Source organism: Mus musculus, chromosome 4 (genome assembly GCF_000001635.26).
Source record: "Mus musculus strain C57BL/6J chromosome 4, GRCm38.p6 C57BL/6J".
Taxonomy (NCBI): Eukaryota; Metazoa; Chordata; class Mammalia; order Rodentia; family Muridae; genus Mus; species Mus musculus.
Window position 1 is genome coordinate 144,219,972 of NC_000070.6, and position 6,704 is coordinate 144,226,675.

Here is a 6,704-nt window from a genome sequence, read left to right on the forward strand (position 1 = left end):
TCCTACGCTTTGCCCACCCACGATGAGAGACCCGTTCCACACAGACAAAGGAGCCCAGAGGGTCTGCGGCAATTATTATTTAGATTTATTTCACTTTTTTATGTGTTTTGCCTGCATCTATGTATCTCTATGTGATATATTTGTTTCTGCACAAGCGAGAGTCAATTCTATTAGAATCAGAGTTATAGAAATTTGTGAGCAGCCATGTGAGTGGTAGAAACTTAATCTGGGTCCTCTTGGAAGAGCAAATTGTGCTTTTAACCACTAAGAAATTTTTTCAGTCCTTATTTCTATTTAAGAGAAGTGGTTGGGTTTGTGTTTCTGTTGTTATTGATGCTGTTGTTTTGGTGTGATTGGGTGTGTGAGTGTGTTTGTGTGTGTGATATTTTTAATTTAATTTAATTTAATTTTTTAACCATGTGAGTCCAACTTCAGTAATCATGCTTAGCATAAAGTGTCTTTACCTGCTAAGCCATATACTTGGTTCTGTATTTGATACAGGGTTTCATATAACACAGGCTGGCCTCTCAATATGTAGCTCAGGCTGTCATTAAAATTCTACTCCTCTAGCTTTTGAATCCCAATTATTAGGATTACAGGCCAGTACCACCATGTCCAGTGTTTTTGATTTAGGTTTAGTTTGGCTTGGTTTGGTTTTACTTTTAAGTCTAGGTAAATAGACTAAATCCTTTGTTCTGTCTTTTTCTTCCCTAAGGCCTAAGGCAGTGCTCACTCACTGGGACATGTCAGTGTTTGTGGCCTGATTTCCCAAACGTTTTGACATTCATTTGCATTTTACCCTTGAAATTTAGTTTCCCTTTAAATTACTTAATACAAGGAAAAACAAACCTCCTTAAGACGATTGCTGGGTGACACTCAAATGTCTAATCAGCTAGTAGCAGTTTGCATTTAGAGTCACAGATGTGAATGGGGAGGCCTGAGTAGTAAGGTGTTAAAACAGAGCCAGAGAAGACACTGTCTGGGAGCTTAAAGTCATACTTGGCCTGGTTTGCATAGAAAGCTCTTTGTCCCATCTGTTGAGTTGCTCACTTCATTGAGACTCTTCTGTTCACTTTGTCCCAAATGAGGCTCTTGGTGATGCTACCAAGAATTCAGCTCAACTAAGGTTGGAGGGTCAGGTCACTTCTTGAGCCAAGAAGTTTTAAGCTAGCCTGAGCAACATATCTAGGCTGCATGGGGTGTTGGAGGATCTCAACACTCCCTACAGCCAATTTCTGGTAGCTAAGTGTGTATACACTTGATATGTTATGATCTTGATTCAGACTTTTAGATGAATGGAATATTTTCTTGATTTTGTGACAAACTTGTTATGTATCCCTGACTGACCTGAAATTCACCATGCATGCACTCTGTACCACATGAATGCCTGGAGGCTGTGAAGCCTAGAAGAGCCCTAGAACTGGAGCTGGGAGCCATCATGTGGCTGCTGAAAATTTGTTATGCCTCTAAGAATTCCTGAACCCCAAAAGACCTCCAAGGAAAGTCTTTGATGTAGTGCCATTAGGGTTATTTTGGATTTTTTTTTTTTTTACCCCAACAAAGTCCTGGATAGTCTAGAATTTCCTATGTCCATATGGTTTGCCTCAAAGACACAGGGACACATGGATTCGCCTACTTCTGCTTCCAGAGTGATGGAATTAAATGTATGGGCTATCACATCATGCTCACCACCCAGCCACAATTTCCTTTTCTACCTACTGTGCTGGCTGATCTTTTCCCTAACAACCCTAACTTCTGGGGAACCTAGGGAAGCTACACAAAACCATCTGTAGGGCTAATGTTCTGATGTTAGGCCTGGCCCCTGGTTAAAGGTTGGGGCCACTTACCCATCTCAATAATATTAACCCAGAATTTGTTCAGTCTAAAGGAAATACAGGGACAAAGACTTTAGCAGAGACTGAAAGAAAGGTCATCCAAGATTGTCCCCCCTGGGGATCCATCCCATAAGCAACCACCAAACCCAGACTCTATTGCTGATGCAAGAAGTGCATACCTGATATAGCTGTCTCCTGAGAGGCTCTGCCAGAGCCTTACCAATACAGGTGCAAATACTTGAAGTTATCCATCAGACTGACACTGGGAATTCAATGGAGGAATTGGGGGAAGGACTGAAGGAGCTGGAGAGGTTTCAACTTCATAGGAAGAACAATATCAACTAACCTGATACCCTCAATGTCTCCCAAAAGCTCCTAGGGACTAAACAACTCACCAAAGAATACACCAGAGTGTCCCATGGCTCCAGCTGCATATATAGCAGAGGATGGACTTGGTATCAATGGGAGGTGACACCCTTGGTCTTGTCAAGGCTCTATGCTCCAGCATAGGTGAATGCTAGGGTGGTGAGGCAAGAGGCGGGTAGGTGGAGGAACACCCTCTTAGAAGCAGGAGGGAGGGGTGGGGTAGGGGATTTGTGAAGGGGAAACCAGGAAGGGGGATAACATTTGAAATGTAAATAAATAAAATAACCACTAAAAATTTAAAAACAAAAACATACAAACACAAACTAGAAAACCATCTCTATTTGTCTTGGTGTAGTTTTACATAAGATTAGAATAAATGATGTTCATCAAGGAAGGCTGTTCTCAAGCTTGCTGTGTAGCTGAGGGTGACTTTGAACTGATCCTTTATCATCCTCCCTCCTCAGCCTCCTCAGAGCTGCTACAGCTTCTGACTGACAGAGTGCCCAGCTCAGCTGTGAACTTCAGAACAGGGTTATAGATCTGATAAAATAGTTTCAGCTTTGTTGTCTGAGTTTTCATACTTTTGATTACTGTCAGGTGCAGATTACACACTGGGCTGGATCATACACAGATCAATAAGGGGCATACATGAATAAAATTTAGGCAGCTCTATGTTGGTTCATAATAGTTATCCTTCTTTCTGGGAAGACAAACCAGGAGAGTCCAAATCGAGATTATCTACAGAGTAAGACTCTATTGCAAAATCAAATATGAAGCCAAGTGCAGAAATAAGCAATTAAATATAAAATTAAAAAGAATAAGTGAGCCTGACAGTGATGGCACAGGCCTTTAAACCCAACACTCAGGGTGGGGTTGGGTTGGTAGAACCACATAGATATTTGAGTTCTTGTCCAAACTGGTCTACAGAGTAAGTTGTGCCTGACTGGTCTACAGAGTGAGTTCTGGGATGTCCAGGGTCACACAGAGAAACTCGGTCTTGAAAACAAAAAGCCAAAAACAAAATTGAAATTAAAATTAAATAAATGAACTCTGTGAATCCATAGATGGTCCCCCGATATACTTGCAGGTTTTAGGATGTTTGTTTGTCTCTTCTTCCATGGAGCTTTAGTTTAATGAGTATCGAGAAAGAAGTTTCATGGAAGATTAAATAAGATGGGAAAATTCAACTCTGATGAGCTTTTGTGATGGTGGTACAGATGCAAAGGGGTGACAAGAGAAATGATTACAAAAGAGTCATTGGAGCCAACAATTTTTTTACCCCAACAAAGTCCTGGATAGTCTAGAATTTCCTATGTCCATATGGTTTGCCTCAAAGACACAGGGACACATGGATTCGCCTACTTCTGCTTCCAGAGTGATGGAATTAAATGTATGGGCTATCACATCATGCTCACCACCCAGCCACAATTTCCTTTTCTACCTACTGTGCTGGCTGATCTTTTCCCTAACAACCCTAACTTCTGGGGAACCTAGGGAAGCTACACAAAACCATCTGTAGGGCTAATGTTCTGATGTTAGGCCTGGCCCCTGGTTAAAGGTACTTTAACCATAGTCAGGACTTTGTATCCAGAGGGACTGCCTCGAGCTTCTGAGAATAGGAACCTGTCACGATTGTTCAGATCAGGTAAGTCCCTCACCTCCATGAGGACATGTCAATTGATTCATTGACAATGTAGAAACAAGATAGCACAGGACTCCTTATGCAATCTAATGGGAAGAAATAGAAAAGAGAAGAGGGCATGGCATTGGGAGTACTTACATCTGTACAGTGGCCCAGATCTGGAAGGACAGGCCACAATCTGTGCTGATCCCTATAAGTAAAATGCTTATTTTTGAGCCTTTGAATGAGCTGAGTATGGGAAACTTCAAAAACTGGGTTTGAGATTCAGGGATTGGTGTGAAGAATGAATTGCTGCACAGGCTGTGATAACGAGTAAATGACACCACAGAAGGCACCATGAACTATGGTCATATGGGTCCCATATTCCATTTTCTTGAGGGCCCATTTATCTTAATGGGCACCTCTGGGTGCCTGATTGTCACTGAAGAGTGGGAGTAGGTCAATCACATTGCCATGTGAAAACTAATCTCTTGTTCTTTCCCTAGGTACCCGAGGACCCCCTTAGAGATCATTTTGAGCCCTCTCATCAAGCTTTTACATTCATACACAGAGTCATCTGCTCAATATTCTAACCACTGTCAGCTCAAACACCTGTACTTGAGAGGAGACCTTTAAACTGCTTTTAATGTCATGTCTATCAAATTTTCCTTAAAGAGTATTGTAGACACCATGAATACCATGGAATTAGAAGATTGTTGAATGGGGGTTCTTGACTCAGTCTCCTTGTGCCTTTCCTGATTCAATTTGTGCAGTTCACAAGAGTCAATTTCTTTGACAATGACATCTTCATTGCTACCCTAAAGGACTTCTGTATCACAATGCCAAACTGAGCCCTCTGACCATATAATTGTACCCAGCTCCTATAGAGCCTGTGATGATTGGACTTAGGGAGATTTCCCCACCTATGTATTGAAGTCATAAGCACACTCATTATTTATAATCTGCTCAAGTCATTTTGTGTAGCTGAACTTTGGCTACTTTGTGAGTTCTTTTCCCTTCCACTCTTTTTTGTCTGTCTATTTGTTTGTTTGTTTGTTTGTTTGTTTGTTTGTTTTTTGAGGCAGGGTTTCTCTGTATAACCCTGGCTGTCCTGAAATTCACTTTGTAGACCAGGCTGGCCTCGAACTCAGAAATCCGCCCTGCCTCTGCCTCCCACCATGCCCTTCTTCCCTTCCACTCTTATCCAATCTTCCTACCCTCTAATATAGGAGAGAAAAAAGGCTATAGGTGCTGATGTTCTCAGCAGATGACTTCCTGCTGATTAGGGATGTTGAGTTCCTTGGGGCCAGTTTGATATTTACCATTAAAACATCTAACTTCTTCTTCTTGTTGTTCCTTCTTTGTGCATGACTATTTAAGAAACTGTGACACACAGCAGCTAACCAACAACCCGTCCCTCTCTTGGTGTCTATCATTTATATACATTCTGCGTAGTTCCTAGAATTCTAAACATCACAGAATAGTCCAAATGATCTATGGCTTGCAAAATGATGACCCTTCTAGAATAAGAGGCAACCAATAATATGCTGATGTGACCAATCATTAATAGCATGATATCACATACCTGGGGTTAAAACAGAAACATATTGCCATAATTTTCTGTGTTTTTAAAGAAATCAATATTCTCACAATTAATCTCCATTGTGACTAATGTCTGCTATGAATGTAGTTAGCATTTTTCTATGACCTTTGCCCTGGCTGTCAGTAAATAGAAAGGATGTGCCTTCTGAGTTCTAAGAAATGAATGTCTATGGACTATAGTTTTGAGTATTGCTATATGTGACGGCAACACAATGTTCTGCAATGGAATCCGACCAGTGTCTGACATTGATGAGGAACACAATGTGGCATGAGGTTAAGTGTCCTGTAGAGTGAGGAAAAGAGTTCTACATTTCAAATGTAGTTTCTGTCAAGACTGACTTGAAAAAATATTGCAGGATAAAATCTCAGCCCTAAAATGACAAATGGAATTAGAGGAAGAACATCAGGACTTATTTAATCAGCTACAAGAATTAAAGAGCAGAAAGTTGTCTCAGAAGTGTGAAGCCACATGAAAAAATCCCCCAGGTCCTTGCATTCCTCAACAGAGTCCAAAGACAGACCCTGCCCTCTGGCTTTGGTTGAGATACAGACCAACCAGATGAGGGAGAGGCTGAGGCATTCCCTGTATTAGAGATCACAGATGCTCAAGTGGTTACTTGGAGACATCACACAAGTTTCAATTCCCAAACCATTAAAGAATTAAAAAATGCAGTGTCACTGTATGGTGTCACTGCTCCTTTTACTCTTGCAATCCTGGAACTGATATTCTGATTTTCTGGTTTTATTCATTGACTGATGACAACAGCAGGGAGGATTTTTGGTAATGCAGAGGCTAGGGTAGATTATGTGAAACAGCTTATGTTCGAAAATGTCAATCCTGCCTGCCAAGCAGCCATTAGACCCTACAGAAAGAAGACATGCCTCACTGGGTACATCTTACTCTGTTCTAACAAAGGGACCTCTTAACAGCAGGGCTCAGCTATGGTGGCTCCCATGAAAGCCACTGATTGATAGCCATACACTCAGTAAGAGACTTCTTGGAAAGTAGAGACAAAAAGGCCTGTTTTAAGTGTGGCAAGCCTAGACATTTTTGCAAAAGATTCCAGGGTAGGAAACCAGTCACCTCTGAGATGGCCCAGGAATCAGCCTGAGCTATGTATGGGTTCCAAACTCGGAAAACATTGGGCTAATAAGTGTAGATCCAAGACAGAAAAACAAGGGAAGACCCTTTTTCCTAATAAGGGAAATGGGAGCAGGGGCCAGCCCCAGGCCCCGAACCAACACAAGCCCAAACAGGTTTATGGGGTGGTCAGCTTCTT